This window comes from Erinaceus europaeus, chromosome 15, assembly GCF_950295315.1.
Source record: "Erinaceus europaeus chromosome 15, mEriEur2.1, whole genome shotgun sequence".
Classification (NCBI taxonomy): domain Eukaryota; kingdom Metazoa; phylum Chordata; class Mammalia; order Eulipotyphla; family Erinaceidae; genus Erinaceus; species Erinaceus europaeus.
In genome coordinates, this window is record NC_080176.1 from 24479304 (window position 1) to 24499374 (window position 20071).

Below are 20071 nucleotides of genomic sequence, written 5' to 3' on the forward strand. Positions count from 1 at the left end.
CTTGTTGTTATTATTATTGTTGTTATTGATGTCATTGTTGTTGAATAGGACAGAGAGAAATTGAGAGAGGAGGGGAAGACAGAGAGGGGGAAAGAAAGATAGACACCTGCAGACCTGCTTCACTACTTGCGAAATGATACTCCCCTGCAGGTGGGGAGCCGGAGGTTCGAACCGGGATCCTTACATCCTCGGGCTTTGTGCTTAACCTACCGCCCTACTGATGCCCCCCCCCCCCAAACTGTATCTGAGAAAGCACAGTGCTATCATTTGTGTGCTCCCATTTGTTGTGCATATAAAGAGAAGTTCACTTCTCTTCCCTTCATTGTCCTGTAAGATATTATGCAGGCATTTATGAAGAGCCTCCAGTGGCCAGGGAGGCAGCTCAGTAGGTAGAATGCAGGACTTGGATGAGTGAGGCCCCAGGTTTAATACCTGGCTCTGCATATTCCTTACTGGTGCTCTGGTCTCTCTTTCATATCATAAATTAATACATTTTAAAAAAGAAAGTGACAACCACTATAGATCTCACAAAGTCTTAGAGACAGCTTGATCTTCTTCATCTTTTTCTTCAAATTTATGTATTTCAGTCTTCTGTATTCCACATATGAGCAAAATCATCTGCTAGTTGGCTTTTCTTTCTTACTTACTCTTTCTTTTTTGGTAGTTGGTCTTTCTTTTTTATATTTTTTAATTTTATTATTTTCTTTATTTATTGGATAGAGACAACCAGAAATCAAGGGGGAAGGGGGCGGAAAGAGAGGGAGACACCTGTAGCCCTTCTTCATCATTCGTGAAGCTTTCCCCCTGCAGGTGGGGACTGGGGACTCGAACCTGGGTCCTTGCACACTGTAACAAGTGCACTCAACCAGGTGTGCCACCACCCGGCCCCAGTAGTTGGTCTTTCATGTCCTTCTTCACTAAGCATTAGTGACGCATCCAACTCCATTCAATGAGGTCCTTATCAGGGAGAGATGTACTTATCATCACACTGATTTATTTTATCTGCCTTTCACTTTTATGAACATCTCTAACTCCTTTGTGATAGGTTGTTGATTTTTTTTTTTTTAGATTTGTTAGCTAGAGACCTAGAGACAGAGATAGGGAGAGAGACAGAGAGAAGGTGAGACGCTAGCATGCTGCTCTCCTGCTCATGAAGCTTTCCCTTGCAGGCACTCCCATGTGTTATGCCGGGGCTAGAACCCAAGTCCTGAAGTGCATGTGCTCTATCAGGTGAGCTACCTGCTGACCCCTCTAATTTCTTTCTTTCAATATTTTATTATCTAAATCACATGTGCAAAAAAGAGAGAAGCTAAAGTGCCACTGTGGCAGATGCTGTGCTGTGGATTAAATGGAAACTTCCAGTATGCAAGTCCTGCACCACTTCTCATTTCTTTTTTTTTTTTTTTTTTTTTTTGCCTCCAGGGTTATCGCTGGGGCTTGGTGCCGGCACTATGAATCCACTGCTCCTGGAGGCCATTTGGTTCCTTTTTGTTGCCCTTGTTGTTGTTATTATTGCTATTGATGCTGTTGTTGGATAGGACAGAGGGAAATTGACAGAGGAGGGGAGATAGAGAGGGAGAGAGAAAGATAGAGATCTGCAGACCTGCTTCACTGCTTATGAAGTGACCCTCCTGCAGGTGGGGAGCTGGGGGCTCAAACCAGGATCCTTATGCTAGTCCTTGCACTTCGCACCATGTGCACTTAACCCACTGTGCTACCACTTGACCCCCCTTATTTATTTCTTAAAATGAACCCAAGGCCTTATGCATGCACTCTGTTGCTGAGCTATGTGAAGAAATCATTTGCTGGGGCTGGGTGGTTGTACGCTTGGTTGAGCAAACACATTACAGTGTGCAAAGACCTGGATTCAAGTCCCAGGTCCCTACATGCAAGTGGCAAGTTTTGCAAATTGTGAAGCAGGGCTGCAGGTTTCTCTCTGTCTCTTTCCCTACCACCCCCTTCCCTCTTGATTTCTGGTTGTCTCTATCCAATAAATAAATAAAGGTAGCAAACTATTGTATTTACTGCTGACTGTAAAACTTTAATCTCCCAATAAATAAAAAAAGAAAGAAAAAGGTTACATCCATAGGGAAAAAAAAAGATAATACAAAAAAAATTTTTTTTGCCTCCAGGGTTATAGTTGGGGCTCGGTGCCTGCCCTGTGAATCCACTGCTCCTGGAGGCCATTTTCCCCATTTTGTTGCCTTGTTGTTACTGTTGTTGCTGTTGTTGGATAGGACAGAGAGAAATTGAGAGAGGAAGGGAAAACAGAAAGGGAGAGAGAAAGACAGTCACCTGCAGACCTGCTTCAACGCTTGTAAGGCGACCCCCACCCCCTTGCAGTGGGGAGCCAGTGGTTCAAACCCGGATCCTTGCGCAGGTCCTTGTGCTTCGCGCCATGTGTGCTTAACCACAGCACTACTGCCCCGCCCCTATTTTTTCCATTTTTTTATTGGATACAACAGAAAAGTTGAGAGAGGAGGGGAAGATAGAAAGATAGACACAGGGTCGGGCAGTAGCGCAGCAGGTTAAGTGCAAGGGCCAGCATAAGGATCCCAATTCGAGCCCCCGGCTCCCCACCTGCAGGGGAGTCGCTTCACAGGCCGTGAAGCAGTTCTGCAGGTGTCTTTCTCTCCCCCTCTGTCTTCCCCTCCTCACTCCATTTCTTTCTGTCCTATCCAACAACGAGGACGACATCAATAACAACAATAACTACAACAATAAAACAACAAAGGCAACAAAAGGGAATAAATAAATATTTTTTAAAAAGACACCTAGCCCCCACACCTATGGACATCTAATCTTTGACAAAGGGACCCAGACTATTACATGGGGAAAGCAGGGTCTCTTCAACAAATGGTGTTGGAAACAATGGGTTGAAACATGCAGAAGAATGAAACTGAATCACTGTATTTCACCAAATACAAAAGTAAATTCCAAGTGGATCAAGGACTTGGATGTTAGACCACAAACTATCAGATACTTAGAAGAAAATATTGGCAGAATTCTTTTCCGCATAAATTTTAAAGACATCTTCAATGAAACAAATCCAATTACAAAGAAGACTAAGGCAAATATAAACCTATGGGACTACATCAAATTAAAAAGCTTCTTCACAGCAAAAGAAACCACTACCCAAACCAAGAGACCCCTCACAGAATGGGAGAAGATCTTTACATGCCATACATCAGACAAGAGTTTAATAACCAACATACATAAAGAGCTTGCCAAATTCAACAAGACAACAAATCACCCCATCCAAAAATGGGGGGAGGACTTGGACAGAATATTCACCACAGAAGAAATCCAAAAGGCAGAGAAACACATGAAAAAATGCTCCAAGTCTCTGATTGTCAGAGAAATGCAAATAAAGACAACAATGAGATATCACTTCACTCCTGTGAGAATGTCATACATCAGAAAAGGTAACAGCAGCAAATGCTGGAGAGGGTGTGGGGTCAAAGGAACCCTCCTACACTGCTGGTGGGAATGTCAATTGGTCCAACCTCTGTGGAGAACAGTCTGGAGAACTCTCAGAAGGCTAGAAATGGACCTACCCTATGACCCTGCAATTCCTCTCCTGGGGATATATCCTAAGGAACCCAACACATCCATCCAAAAAGATCTGTGTACACATATGTTCTTGGCAGCACAATTTGTAATAGCCAAAACCTGGAAGCAACCCAGGTGTCCAACAACAGATGAGTGGCTGAGCAAGTTGTGGTATATAGACACAATGGAATACTACTCAGCTGTAAAAAATGGTGACTTCACCGTTTTCAGCCGATCTTGGATGGACCTTGAAAAATTCATGTTAAGTGAAATAAGTCAGAAACAGAAGGATGAATATGGGATGATCTCACTCTCAGGCAGAAGTTGAAAAACAAGATCAGAAGAGAAAAGACAAGTAGAACCTGAACGGAATTGGCGTATTGCACCAAAGTAAAAGACTCTGGGGTGGTTGGGTGGAGAGAATACAGGTCCATGAAGGATAACAGAGGACCTAGTGGGGGTTATATTGTTATGTGGAAAACTGGGAAATGTTATGCATGTACAAACTATTGTATTTACTGTTGAATGTAAAACATTAATTCCCCAATAAAGAAATAAAAAAAAGACACCTGCAGATCTGCCTTACCACTTGTCAAGTGACCACCCCACAGGTGTTTCCTTTTTATAAATAAAAATTAAAAAAATAAAAAGAAAAGAAGGAAGGACGGAAGAAGGAGGAAGGAAGGAAGGAAGGAAGAAAAGAAAGAAGGAAGGAAGGAAAAGAAAGGAAGAAAATAATCCACTAGAAGCAGGAGAATTGTGCAGGCTTAAGCATGAAGCCCTGGAGGAAAAAAAAAATCAATCAGAGCAGGGAGACAAATCACCTAATAGGGCTCACTATCTTATCACATGAAGCCTAGGGTTCAAACCCCAGCACCACACGGGAACACCAAGGCACCCAGGGGAAATTCCATGGATGGTAGAGCAGTCCCGTGGTGTGTCTCCCTCTCTGCTGTTCCCTCTGTCTGAGTCACAATATCTGAAATAACAAAAAGAAATTTTAAAATTTTTATTATGAAATATGACATACTTAAAATTGAAACTCTACGTAATCACCACCAGGTAAAGAGGTGAGCACTGGAAGTCCGCAGAAGACACTTACCCTAATCTTGCCCTGGCCCCTCCCCAGTTCACCATTTTGTTTTATGAGATATAGTTGATATATGACAATGTTAGTTTCAGGTGTATAATGATTTATGTACACGTTATAAAATGACCACCATAATAAGTCTATCTGACCGTCACTGTTATTTTTATTTTATTTACTAAAACACAACTCATTTCTCTCTTCCAGTGGTTTCAGGAGTTGAACCTGGGACCTCCGATCCCTCAGGCATGAAAGTCTTTTGCATAACAACTAAGCTATCTCCCAATTAAAACTTTTCCTTTGAGTTGGGACCTCACTCATATGCGACTCCACTACTCTAACTTTCTTGTTCTTTTATTTCAGAGAGAGACAAAGAGAGAGACAGAGACAGAAAGATAGACACCACTAGAACTTCCCCCTGATGCCTGGGCTCACACCTGGACCACATGAATAGTAGTGTGCACTCTACTAGGTGAGCTATCTCCCAGTCTCTACAGTGTGTGTGTCTTTGTTTTGGTACCTGCCAGAGATCAAATGCAGGGCCTCACACATGGAAAGTATTTGCTGTACCTCTGTGCCCCGTAGGCCTGGCCCCATAGCTATCATTTGCTGTCCTTGTGATGAGTCTCAAGACCTTAGCAGCACCCATACATGTGACTGGGCTAACTAGAGTCACTAGGTTGTACATGACACCTTCAGGACTTCATCTCTACCTCAACACCTTCACCCCTTCTCCACCTCTGAGAGCCATCCACCTGTTTTCTGTCTCTGTGAGCTCAGGTGTTTGTTTAGATTCTACACAGAAATGAGATGGATGGGAGTAGGGCAGTAGTGCAGCGGGTTAAGCGCACGTGGTGCAAAGCACAAGGACCAGTGTAAGAATCCCAGTTCGAGTCTCCGGCTCCCCACCTGCAGGGGAGTTGCTTCACAAGCGGTGAAGCAGGTTTGCAGGTGTCTATCTTTCTCTCCCCTTCTCTGTCTTCTCCATTTCTCTCGGTCCTATCCAACAACGACAACATCAACAACAACTACTACTACAACAAAACAACAAGGGCAACAAAAGGGAATAAATAAATAAATAAATAAATGAAATAAAAGAAATTAGATGGATGACATTTGTCCTTTCCTGTCTGACTTGTCTGTCCTGACTCTTACTGCAATCACTTCATTGCTTTCTTCATAACTTTGTTCATTCAACATGAATTCCTAAACACAGTTTTCCTTTACTTGTATTCCAGCTTTCTTTTTTTTCTTTATTTACTCCCTTTTGTTGCCCTTGTTGTTCTATTGTTGTAGTTATTATTGTTGTTGTTATTGATGTCATTGTTGTTGGATAGGACAGAGAGAAATGGAGAGAGGAGGGGAAGACAGAGAAGGGGAGAGAAAGACAGACACCTGCAGACCTGCTTCACTGCTTGTGAAGTGACTCCCCTGAAGGTGGGGAGCCGGGGGCTCGAACCAGGATCCTTACGCCGGTATTTGCGCTTTCTATAAACAACCATACAGCAGATACTACTCTGTGTCTGCTGGTAACTCAACATGATGTTTTTGAGATTTCTCCTTAGTATTGTGCTGTGGCTATAATTCTTTATATTTTATGAAAACTGATTTTTGTAGGGCCAGGATTCTGTCTTATTGTAAGACTGTACTTCGATTTATTTTATTATTCATGGATATTTGGATTGTTCTATTGTGGGGCTAGTATGAACTTTATATTAAATTGTATTTCTTGACTTTATTTTTTATAGAGTATTACTTTGGTTCTTTGGAGCACCTTTAGCAAGTTTTTTTTTTTGGGGGGGAGGGATTGTCCATTTTCTTTTTGTTTGTTTATTTTTTGTTTGTTTGTTTTGCCTCCAGGGTTATCCTGGGGCTTGGTGCTTGCACTATGAATCCACTGCTCCTGGAGGCCATTTTTCTTATTTTTGTTGCCCTTGTTGCTGTTATTATTGTTATTGTTGTTGCAAGATAGGACAGAGAGAAATGGAGAGAGGAGGGGAAGACAGAGACGGGGAGAGCAAGATAGACACCTGCAGACCTGCTTCATTGCCTGTGAAGCGACTCCTCTGCAGGTGGGGAGCCGGGGGCTCAAACCAGGATCCTTAAAGCTGGTCCTTGTGCATTTAACCCACTGCGCTACCACCTGGCCCCTGGGTTGTCCATTTTCTATTGGATTTTATGTTTCTCTGATTTTCAGAAACTCTGTGGCTTGAGAATGAGCTCTACCAATGTTTCCTCCTTTTTTTTTTTTTTTTTTTTTTTTTACTGTGGCAAGATACACATAAAAGCCAATACCACTGCCATTTTTGAGTATACAGTTCAGTAGTATGGGGTCCATTCATAATACTGAACTACCATCATGACATTCATCTCCAGAACTCTCTTCTCCTCAAAAAATGCAAAGCCTTTCCCCATTAAAAAACAGTTCCACCAGCTGGGGCCCTGATCGTGAGTCCTGAGTCTCCCAAACAGACTTGATGAACCTAGCTCTCAAATAAATCCCTCTCACCATTGTTTCCGGTCATCTCTATCAGGAACAACAAAATAGACCCCTTTGTAGGCCCCCATAGGACCTTGCCCTCAACCTGGATCAGCAACGGTAGAGAATGTTCCATCCTCCCTTTGGAGGATGGACAACATACTCTATGCTACACCTGAGGAAGATGGGTCGATACTGGGGCAGCATGGAATGTTCCTTCTCATGACCACAGAATGTGAGCTCAGATCTAAAGGGATGTAGAGTTCACACAGGCTCCTAAGCTAATCATGGACCCCAGATCACATCAAATCGATGGGGTTTACAGTAATATTTATACCCCTTTCCCATATTAGGGAGCTACTCTCTTCCCTAATCCAGCTTTCTGGTCCTTTCCCAGCCATGACATCATCTCCCCAGACAATAAATTGGATCCACTGGCATATCAGATTTCAGGCCCAGGGGCAAAAAGAAAAAGGAAAAAAAAAAAAAAAACCTAATATAGCCACAGGCCCTTTGGAATTTAACTAAAATATGCCTACTAGCTATCTATAAAATGGGGGACCCCCCCCCTCCAATGCTTCACCTGCACTATTCCAGCCTTTAGGTCCCTAATTGTCCAACAGTTTGTTTGGCTTTGTATATTAACTCTCCGTTCAGCCACCAGGTTCCAGATGCTAACAGGATGGACAGACAACCCCACCAATGTGCTTTGGAGCTCCGCTTCCTCAGAGCCCTTCCTCACTAGGGAAAGAGAGAGACAGGATGGGAGTATGGATTGACCTGTTGACGCTCATGTTCAGCAGGGAAGCAATTACAGAAGCCAGACCTTCAACCTTCTGCATCCCATAATGATCTTGGGTCCATACTCCCAGGAAAGCTATCAGGGGAGGGGTTGGTATACGAACGTCTGGTATTGGGAATTGTGTGAAACTGTACCCCTCTTATCCTATAGTTTTGTCAATGTTTCCTTTTTATAAAGAAAAAAATAAATAAACAGTTATGGGGGCCAAGTGTTAGTACAGCGGGTTAATTGCACATGGAACAAACTACCAGGACCAGCTTAAGGATCCCAGTTCAAGCCCCCAGCTCCCCACCTGCAGGGGGGGTTGCTTCACAAGCAGTGAAGCAGGTCTGCAGGTGTCTATCTTTCTCTCCCCCTCTGTCTTCCCCTCCTTTCTCGATTTCTCTCTGTTCTATCTGACAAAAATAATAACAACAACAGCGATAAACAAGGGCAACAAAAGGGGAAAAATGGCATCCAGGGGGAGTGGATTCATAGTGCAGGCACGGGGCGGAGCCCCAGTGAAAACCCTGGAGACAAAAAAAATACAGTTCTCCAAGTTCCTCTGTACTCCCCAGCCCCTGGCAACTACCATCCTACTCTGTCTCTGAATTTGATTGTAATAGCTACATCGTGTGAGTAGAAACATACAGTACCTGCTCTTCTGTGAGTTTATTGCACTTAACATAATGTCTTCCAGGCCCATCCATGTTGCAACAGGTATCTGAATGTCCTTCCCCATTACTGCTGACTAAAATTTCTCTGTGTGGCTAGGCCACCTCTGTCTTCATTCACCCACCATTGGGCATTTGAATTGCCTCGACCTTCCAGCTATTGTGAATAATGCCATTATGACCATGGGATGTAGATTTCTCTCTCTCTCTCTGAGTCCCTGATTTCAGTTCTGTTGAATACATTCCCAGAAGTGGGGTTGCTGACTCAGAGTTGGTCTATTTTTAAGTTTTTGAGGAACCATCGTGCCGCTTCCCATAGCTTTCACACCATTTCATACCCCCCACCAGCCATGCACGCAGGTTCGGGTTTCTCCACATCCTCACCAAAGAGTTGTCATTTTCTGGTTTGGGGACTAGCAGTCATCCTAGTGGGTGTGCACTGGTATTTCTCTGTAACTTGGATTTACATTTCCCTGCTGACTAATGATATCTGCCTTCTCTCCATGGGTTTGCCGGTGACCACGTGTGTATCTTCCTTGGACAAAGGTCTGTTCCAGTCCTTTGCTCATTTTCAATTTGGGACTTTAAAAGGTCAAAAGGAATGATATCTTATGATAAAGGCCCTCAAGAAACTAGGAGTGGAAGAAAAAATTCTTAACATAATAAAGGCTATATATGATAAACCCACAGCTAACGTCATAGTCAATGGGGAGAAATTGAAAGCTTTCCCCCTAAAATCAGGAACTAGACAGGGTGCCCACTCTTACCATTTTTATTCAACATAGTCCTAGAAATCCTTGCCATAGCAATCAGACAAGAAAGAGATATCAAAGGTATACAAATTGGAAAGGATGAAGTTAAAACTTACTCTCATTATTTGCAGATGATATGTTGATATACCTAGAAGACCCCAGAAACTCTGACAAGAAACTACATGAAATCATCAATAAATTCAGTAAAGTAGCAGGCTATAAAATTAATACCCATAAATCCATGGCGTTTCTTTATGCAAAAGATAGATCAGAAGAAATGAAACTATAGGAAGTAATACCATTCGCAGCTGAACCCAAGAAGTTCAAATATCTTAAGAATAAATCTAACAAAGGAAAAAAAAAAGGAATGGTATCTGCATTTTTGTGACTCATGTATTATAGTGGAGACCATCACACAAGCAAATCACTAAAAATCACTTAAAGCCGGTCCTTGTGCTTTTCGCTATGTGCATTTAACCCACTGTGCAACCGCCTGGTCCCCGGATTGTCCATTTTCTATGGGATTTTATGTCTCTCTGATTTTCAGGAACTCTATGGCTTGAATATGAGCTCTACCAATGTTTCCTCCATTTTTATTTATTTATTTATTCCCTTTTTGTTGGCCTTATTGTTTTATTGTTGTAGTTATTATTGTTGTCTGTCTTCATTGTTGGATAGGACAGAGAGAAATGGAGAGAGGAGGGGAAGACAGAGGGGGAAAGAAAGACACCTACAGACCTGCTTCACTGCCTGTGAAGCGACTCCCCTGCAGGTGGGGAGCCTGAACCGGGATCCTTACACTGGTCCTTGCACTTTGTGCTACGTGTGCTTAACCCGCTGCGCTACAGCCTGACTCCCCTCCATTTTCTTTTAACTGTGGCAAAATACACATAAAAGGCAACAAACACCACTGCCATTTTTGAGTATACAGTTCAGTAGTATGGGGTCCATTCATAATGCTGAACTACCATCATCACATCCATCTCCAGAACTCTTTTCACCTCAAAAAATGCAAAGCCTTTCTCCATTAAAAAACAGGTCCAGGGGCCAGGTGTTAGTGCAGTGGGTTAAAACAGCAGAAGTAAGCAGGAGGCTGGGCAGTGGCACACCCGGTAGAATGCACACATTACTGTACACCAAGGACCCTGGTTCAAGCCCCTAGTCCCCACCTGCAATGGGGAGGGGGCTTCATGAGATGGGTAGCAGGACTGCAGATGTCTCTCTCTCCATCTCTTCTCTCCCTCTCCATTTCTCTCTGTCCTACAAAATAAATAAAGTTATTTAAATTAAAAAAAAAAAAAGACAAAGAGGTAGACAGAAGAAATAAAAAACCAAGCAGTTCAACTGTCTTGCCTGGAAGCACAAGGAAGGCAACTTGCTCACAGGGCATCTTGGCCGAACACCTGGAGCAGCAAGTTTCTAAGGAGGGTCAGATATTAGCCCCTAGTTTGTGCAGGAGCATCACTGACTTAAATATACCTGGGACACTTTAGTTCTCAGCACCTGGCCTTTACTTTCTGAAAGGCACGAGTTTGTTCATGACACATCAGATCTATTTCTGCTGAGAGTTTTCATCTTTGGTTGTCACTTCCAGGTCTAATAAATTCTGACAGCACAGTGTGCTCAGAGAGCAAAGTTCCCGACATCACGCCTGGTCATGAACAGGGCTCCAGGTCTCCTTTTCTTAAAGCAGATGGAGAAATGGCTTTTTTCCTTCTTCACTAAGGAAAGTTGTAGTTTTAACAAAAACAAAAAAAGAAAGAAAGAAAGAAAGAAAGTAGTAGTTTCAAAGAAGAAAGACTATACTTACTATAGTTTGGATTTGTGGACGATAGCTGGATTATTTATTTATTTTTCTCTCTAGGGTTATTGCTGGGGCTTGATGCCGGCACTACAAATCTACTGCTCCTGCTAGCCTTTTTTTTTTTTTCCCTTCTTTCATTTTACTGGATAAGACAGAGAGAAAGTGAGAGGGAAGGATAGATAGAGAGAGAGAGAGAGAGAGAGAGAGAGAGACCTGCAGACCTGCTTTGCCACTTGTGAAGGATCCTACCCCATCCTTCTTCCACAGGTAGAGTATAGCTGGATTCTTAACTCATTGTCTACATCTGAATAAGATTGAGAAAAAGAGGGGGGGCTGGTGGTGGTGTACTGACATTACTGTGCACAAGGACCTGGGGTTCAAGACACTGGTCCCCACCTGTGGGGGGAAGCTTCATGAGCAGTGAAACAAGTCTGCAGGTGTCTCTCTGTTTCATTATCCCCTCCCCTCTCACTTTTTCTGTCCTATCAAGTGTGTGTGTGTGTGTGTGTGTGTGTGTGTGTGTGAGAGAGAGAGAGAGAGAGAGAGAGAGAGAAAGAGAGGAGAGGGACAAGACTTGGATGGTAATGATCATCTCAAATAAACCATTAGGCATCTGAGTGGAGTATTTTGGTATGAATGGGGTTGAGCTGCTCTTAGGAGAAAGCTTTTCTTGGAAAGAGGATGGGGTATGTATCATCAGATGCATCTCATGGAACCTATCAGGTTAGCATATCTTCCCCCTGAAGGACCTTCCACAAGGTTGGGACGGGCAACGGAAGTGTCATAGGACTGGTGCCAACCACTAATGACTCAGGACAGCTGCAAGCCTGCCAGTTGCCTGGAAGGTGGTACACAAGGTCCTACAACAGCGTCATTTCATTTATCCGCTAACAAGAAAAATTTCTGCCTTTGAATGAAATAATGTTATTCAGGGTGCTGCATTACATGCACACAGTTTTGCTTAAACTCAGTTTTCATGAACCTGTTAGCCAAGTCCAACAAGCTATTTTTCTTCTCATTAGAAGAAATGGCCTGGAAGTTTTAAAGAAATGTTGCCATGTTTAGTTCACTCTAGAAAGTTTTTTGTTTTTTTTTCCCTCCAGGGTTATTGCTGGGGCTCAGTTCCTGCACTATGAATCCACTGCTCCTGGAGGCCATTTTTCCCCCTTTTGTTGCCCTTGTTGTTGTAGCTTTCTTGTGTTTATTATTGTTATTGTTGATATCGTTAATTGTTGGATAGGACAGAGAGAAATGGAGAGAGGAGGGGAAGACAGAAAGGGGGAGAGAAAGACAGACACCTGCAGACCTGCCTCACCGCCTGTGAAGCGACTCCCCCGCAGTTGGGGAGCCAGGGGCTCGAACCAGGATTCTTATACCAATCCTTGCGCTTTGCGCCATGTGCGCTTAACCCGCTGCACCACCGCCTGACCCCCTACTCTGGAAAGTTCTAGGTCTGAACAGCTGCCATCACAGAGCCAGATTTACGATGGAGAGCAGAGAGAAATCCTGAGCCCACAGCACACCTGAAGCTCTGCTACTTGTGAACTCGTGTGATCCTGGGTGATTTCCTCACATCCTCGAGCTTCTACCTCTTCACCTACAAAGTGCATGGCACACCAAGACCACATTGTCCCCATTAGCAGGGCTGATGTATGTTGGTGAAGTCACTATGGTAGAGTGTCATGACAGTTCATAAATGAGGGATCTTCGTGTCTACTACACCTACAAGCTTCCAGAGAAGGGCTTTGGTTTTCTTCAGATAGTTACCTCACTGAATGCATAAGCAGTAAGCAGAACTTCATGAATAATCAAAGCTCCCTTAATTTTGAATAATTGCTCAATGTTATAATCTATCCCACTCTCTGGGTAAAAAAAAAAAAAAATCCTCAATTAAAGGCTTTCTAAGCAGTTGTATTTCTCAAAGACAAATAATGCAGGGAGAGGGAGTTTGTTCCCATTTATGATTCACCCAAGCTGACTGAAAGGGTGTTGGCTTTTCAGGCAACTAACTCACCTGCTGAAACACCTTTGGATTCCTGGTAACTCCCAAGTCTTTTATCAGACTTTCATTGTGTGTTGTTATGCTTCAGGAATTTAGAATTCAAAGCTGTATTTGTCTGACACACCAGGACACTGCAGAATTCTAATGTCTTGAGGTTTTTACAGTTTAAAATTACTATTGAGAAACAACCAATAATTAAATAGAAACCCCCCTCTTGTCTTCCAGCAAGGAGCTGTGAACAGTCTTTGTCTATACACAACACTACCAGAAAAAAAATGCAATTTTTTTTTTTTACAAATAATGATATATGAATACTCTTGTTTCTTGACACACAAACTTGGGATATTATCTGTTGGCATGCCACTATGAAAGATGAGGAGTTGGGTGGGGGAGATAGCATAAGGGTTATGCAAAAAAAAAAAATTCGGGAGTCGGGCAGTAGTGCAGTGGGTTATGCGCACGTGGCACAAAGTGCAAGGACCAGCATAAGGATCCCAGTTCGAGCGCCCAGCTCCCCACCTGCAGGGGAGTTGCTTCACAGGCGGTGAAGCAGGTCTGCAGGTGTCTGTCATTCTCTCCCCCTCTGTCTTCCCCTCCTCTCTCCATTTCTCTCTATCCTATCCAACAACGATGACATCAATAACAAAAACAATAATAACTACAACAACAATGAAAAACAAGAGCAACAAAAGGGAAAATAAACATGGAATATATTTTTAAAAATTCATGCCTGAGGCTCCAAAGTCTCAGGTTCAACCCCCTTCCCGCCACACACACCACTGTAAACCTGAGCTGAGCAGTGCTCTGGTCTCTCTCGCTGTGTGTGTGTGTGTGTGTGTGTGTGTGTGTGTGTGTGTGTGTGTGTGTACAATTAAATATATTTTCAAAAAAAGGTAATAGAGGGGGGCTGGGTGGTAGCACAGTGGGTTATGCACACATGGCACAAAGCACAAGGACCGGCATAAGGATCCTAGTTCCAGCCCCCGGCTCCTCAACTGCAGGGGGGTCGCTTCACAATCGGTGAAGCAGGTCTGCAGGTGTCTATCTTTCTCTCCCCCTCTCTGTCTTCCCCTCCTCTCTCCATTTCTCTCTGTCCTATCCAATAACATCAGTGGGCACAATAACAATAACAACAATGATAAACAATAAGGGCAACAAAAAGGGAAAAAATAGTCTCCAGGAGTAGGGGATTCAGAGTCCCAGCGATAACCCTGGAGGCAAAAATAAATTTTTAAAAGATAATAGAGAAGGGAAGGTATCTATTTTTCCCTTTCCCTCTCTGTCTTCTCCTCCTCTCTCCATTTCTCTCTGTCCTATCCACCAACGATGACAGCAATAAAACAAGGGCAACAAAAGGGAATAAATAAATAAATAAATAAATCCTTTTGATTATTTTATTTATACTTAAGAAAAAATATATTAAGACCTATTCATTAATGAGAGAGAGGAAGAGATAGATAAGAGAGAGAACCGGAGCATCATTCTGGCACATATGTTGCCAGCGATCAGATTCAGGACTGCATGCTCCTGAAACCAATACTTCCTCCACTACACTACCTCCCAGGTCACCTATTTGTATGTTGAAAACATTGCTTTGAACTTGTGTTTGTTCTGCCTCTACTTTGTGATCCCCTCAACACTCCATGAAGATGTTGGTGTCCCTCCTTTCTGCTCCCTTCCCCTTTCCTCCCCCCTACCCACCATCCTCTTTCCTCAGGTGGTCACTGAGAATGTCAAGGACAGTACTATCCACATTCTCTTCAGCACACAGAGATGACTCCCCTGTCCTGTCTGCAGGTTCCCTGAGCTGATCATTGCAGAGCTGAGATCAATGTCACACCACACAGGGCTGGAGGAAAGAAAGCCTGAGACTTGTCCCTCTGGGACTTCCCATTCAACCCCCGGTGTTAGAGTGGTGCTCTGGCTTCTCTCCCACAAGTGAAACTCTAGCCCATGAAATAAATAAAATAAATCTTAAAATCACACCACATTCTGGTTTCTTTCCCACTTAGCTGTGAGTTTCTTATGCAACCTTCCCCTTGTTCCTAATTGATTACCTTCATCCTGTGAGTGGAAGAAAGAGACCTAGGTTTTCTTCATTGTGACACTAATACCATCCAGCTTTTTGTTGTTGTTGTCATTCTGCCACTTGGAATCTATTTCATTCCTCTTGGAGCTCCCTGCCTTTCTGTTCTAAACCTGACAAGCAGGCCTGCAGGTTTGTGGCATGGCTATTGTTCTGGGACAGCTTTTCACTGGGTTTCTACTTTGGTCCCACCATTTCTTGTGTTTTTCTCTCTTTTTCGAAGGAAGTAGATTGTTTTCTTTTTTTTCCTCTCACTCTCTCTTTTTAAAAAATATTTATTTATTTATTGGATAGAGACAGCCAGAAATCAAGAGGGAAGGGGATGATGAAGAAGGAGAGAGACACAGACACCTGCAGCCCTGCCTCACCACTTGTGAAGCTTTCCCCCTGCAGGTGGGGGGACCTAGGGCTTGAACCTAGCTCCTTGTGCATTGTAACACGTATGCCCAACCAGGTGTGCCACCACCCAGCTCCTCATTGTCTTTTTTAAAAATAATTTATTTACTTATGAGAAATAATAGGCAGAGAGAGAAAGAACCAGACACCACTCTGGTACATATGCTGCCGGGGATTGAACTTGGGACCTCATGGTTGAGAATCCAGTGCTTTATCCACTGCACCACCGCCAGACCACTGTTCTTTTCTTTTCTTTTCTTTTCTTTTTTTTAACCGAGCACTATTCAGCTCTGGCTTATAGTGGTATGGGGTATTGAACCTGGGACTTTGGAGCCTCAGGCATGAGAGTCTGTTTGCATAACCATTATGCTATCTACCCTCCACCCACATTTCTTTTCTTTTCATGAAGTATATGTTTAAGTAACTTGCTTAGAACTTGATGGGTTACCTCCCTGAATTTATATCTGGAAATCAGAGTGTGCCATTTATGGTGACAGAATTCCAGATGCTATAAAATTTCCCCTCAGAATTCTGAAGACATTGCTCCATTATCTTCCAGCATTCGGTGTCTCCAAGAGAAATCGGAAGCTAGCCTGGTTCTCATTCTTTTGTAGATAACTTGCTTGTTCTCTCTGGAAAGTTTTAGGATCTTGATTACTCTTGGTGTTCTGAAATCTCCCAGCACTGAGTGTCAGTATTGAACTCTCTGTTTTGTTTTATCCATTCTGCTCTCATCCTAGAGATTCACTTTCTTCAGTACTTGATTAATAAAATTTATTTTTTTAATTTTTAATTTTTTTTTTCAAAATTTTTTCTTATATTTATTTTACCTTTTGTTGCCCTTGTTTAACACTGTTGTAATTATTGATGTCATTGTTATTGGATAGGACAGAGAGAAATGAAGAGAGGAGGGGAAGACAGAGACGGGGAGAGAAAGACACCTGCAGGCCTGCTTCACAACTTGTGAAGTGACTCCTCTGCAGGTGGGGAGCTGGGGGCTCGAACTGGGATCCTTACACTAGTCTTTGTGCTTTGTGCCACATGCCCTTAACCCGCTGCACCACCGCCCGACTCCCTAATAAAATTTATGTGTTAACTTTTTCTAGGACTCCTTCGTTTACCTGAGTGGTGGGCTTCCTGAAGTGATCCTGTCTTAAGGTTTATTTATGAGGGAGAAAACCACAGCGCCACTCTGACATATGTGGTGCCAGGGATAGAACTTGAGTCATTCTTTTTTTATTTTTTATTTTATTTATTTTCCCTTTTGTTGCCCTTGTTTTTTTATTGTTGTTGTAGTTATTACTGTTGTTGTTATTGATGTCATTGTTAGATAGGACAAAGAGAAATGGAGAGAGGAGGGGAAAATAGAGAGGGGGAGAGAAAGATACACAGCTGCAGACCTGCTTCACCACTTGTGAAGCAACTCCCCTGCAGGTGTGGAGCCAGGGGCTCGAACTGAGATCCTTACGACAGTCCTTGCATTTTGCGCCAATAGCCCTTAACCCACTGTACTACCACCCACTCCCTAAGTCATTCTTTTTTTTTTTTTTGCCTCCAGGGTTGTTGCTGGGGCTCAGTGCCTGCACCATGAATCCACTGCTCCTGGAGGCTATTTTTCCCCCCTTTTGTTGCCCTGCTTGTCTTATCGTTGTTGTAGTTATTGTTTTTATTGCTGTCGTTGTTGTTGGATAGGACAGAGAGAAATGGAGAGAGGAGGGGAAGACAAGGAGAGGGAGGGAAAGACACCTGCAGACCTGCTTCACTGCCTGTGACGCAACTCCCCTGCAGGTGGGGAGCCGGGAGCTCGAACCGGGATCCTTATGCCAGTTCTTGCGTGAGTCATTCTTTTTAAGGAGAGAGAGGGCTCATTAGTCAGACATGTGTAATGCCAGGGACTGAACCTGAGACCTCATGGCTGAAAGTCTAATCACTATGTGCTATACCATGCCTGAGCTACCACAACTCTTTGTAACTTCCTGGCCTGTATTCTGAAAGATTTTCTTCCTTTTATCCTGAAACTTTATCTAGTGACTCCCCCACCCTCCATAAATTACTTAATTTCTCAAATAAGCATTTTTTTAAATTGTTACTATTATTTTATCCAGAGCATGGCTCAGCTCTGACTTCTAAAGCCTCAGGAATGAGTCTTTCGTATAACCATGATGCTGTCTCCCCAGCCAGGTCAATTCTGTTTCAAAGCTTCCACTTACAATATTCTCAGATCTGTTGAGAATATTGAATTATTTAATTTCCCTAGCTTCTCTGCATTATGCCTGTTCCTTTGGAGGATGACTGTGTTCATTTGTCTTAGCCTTTCTCTTTCATCCTGCAGGTTTTCTTCTTATGCCCAATCATTCATATTTAAGGGAAGGAGCCTGGCCACTGGGGAGGTGACTAAGTGATAGAGCACCAACTTGTAAATGTAAGGTCCTTAGTTCAATCCCCAGGACAGTTTGTCCTGGAGTAATTCTCTGTGTCCCTTTCTCTCAAATTAAGACTAGGAACCTGGGTTGGTTTTTTTCTTTCTGGAAAGATTTGGCTCAGATTTCCTATAAGTTACACATTGTGTATTTCCATTTGGATTTTTTTTCCTCCAGGGTTATTGCTGGGGCTTGGTGCCTGCATTACAAATCCACTGCTCCTAGAGGCCATTTTTTCCTTTTTTTTTTTTTTTAGTTAGATAAGACAGAGAGAAATTGAGAGAGGAGGGGAAGATAGAAAGGGGGAAAAAAAGAAAGACACCTGCAGAGCCACTTCACTGCTTGTGAAGCAACCGCCCTGAAGGTGGGGAGCTGGAAGTTTGAGCCAGGATCCTTGCATGGGTCCTTATGCTTCATACTATGTGCGCTTAACCTGGTGCACCCCATTTGGATTATTATTTTTCGCCTCCAGGGTTATCACTGGGGCTTGGTGCCTGCACTATGAATCCACTGTTCCTGGAGGCCATCTTTTCCCCCATTGTTGTTGTTGTATAGGACAGACAACTTGAGAGAGAAGAGAGGGAGAGGGAAACAAACACCTGCAAACCTGCTTCAGCACTTGCAAAAACCACCCCCTGCATGTGGTAAGCCAAGGGCTTGAACTGGGATCCATGAGCCAGTCCTTGGACATCACATTATGTGTGCTTAACTGGTGTACTACCACCTGCCCCCCCTTTTAAAATATTATTTAGTGATTTAATGATTGACAAGATTGAGGTATAAGAAGGGTACAATTCCATACAATTCCTACCACCAGGGTTCCATGTCTTATCCCCTCCATTGGAAGCTTCCCTATTCTTTATCCTTCTGGGAGTATGGACCAAAGGTCTTTATGAGGTTAAGAAGGGAGGTCTGACTTCTATTAATTGCTTCTCCACTGGACATGGACGTTGACAGGTTGGTGGTATGGATCGACCTGACAACACCCATTTGGAATTTTATATGAAGAGATTAGCTGCCCCAGCACCCTGTGGACATGACCTAAGTTTTCTGACTGGCAGGTGAGTAAGAAGTCATTCTGATTCTCCACTTTTGGTAGATGACTCATTATTTCCTGTCTGGAATTTCGTAAGATCTTCTTTTTCAGTGGGGTTTTCATGATGCTATGCTGTGGCACCAGTTAGTTTTCACCCACTTTTCTGGGCGGTTCATTCACTCACATAAATTTAGAAATAAGCTTCTTTCTGCTTTGAGAAATCCTTATTTCTTTGATTTTTTTTTTATTCTTTACATCTGAAACTCCTTTAATTCAGATTTTGGGTCTCCATAATTTATATAATTTGATCTTTTTTCATCTTTTCGGACTTTTGCTCTATTTTCAGGGAGAGCTCCTGAGCTTCATCTCCTAACTCTAGTGCTGAATAGTTCCATTTAACTATCAGCTCTGATTTCCAAAGTCCTTTTGGCTCTTGGGCTTTTAAAAACAGCACCCCATTTTTGCTTTCTGGAAACAATGTTTTATCTTGAATGTGTGGCTTGTTTAATTTTCTTTTCCCTATAAGACTTTTCTTTCCAGCCTCCCAGCCACACGACGTCAAAGGCCATCCCCAAGAGGCTGGTGGTGTCAGAACTGAAACACTGAAAGGCTGACGGGACCCCTGGGGCCACCTGGCTGGGTGGTTTCCTGGTGGAGCCCACACTGTCAGTGGGGGGGGGGGGTCTCCAAAAGCAGAACCTTCTAGTCTCCCGCTGGAGAATACACACCTGGCCTGCAGCATTCCACCTGCCCAGTGGGGTGGGGGTGGAGGCTCACTAGTCCCTTTGTGGTTTGCTTAATCCTGTCAAGCTTCCCCCAGCCCCCATTGAGAGACAAGCTTCCAGTTTACCGCTCAAGTGGGAGGGGCCAGTTGGTCAGCTTAACAGTAAATGGATACAGCAGCTTTAGAAATACCATTTTTTAGGTAGTGCAGGGAATCAAACTTGTATCACAAGAGGTAAGCACTCTTATCTGTGTAGCCTCTCCAGTTCCACTTTCCAC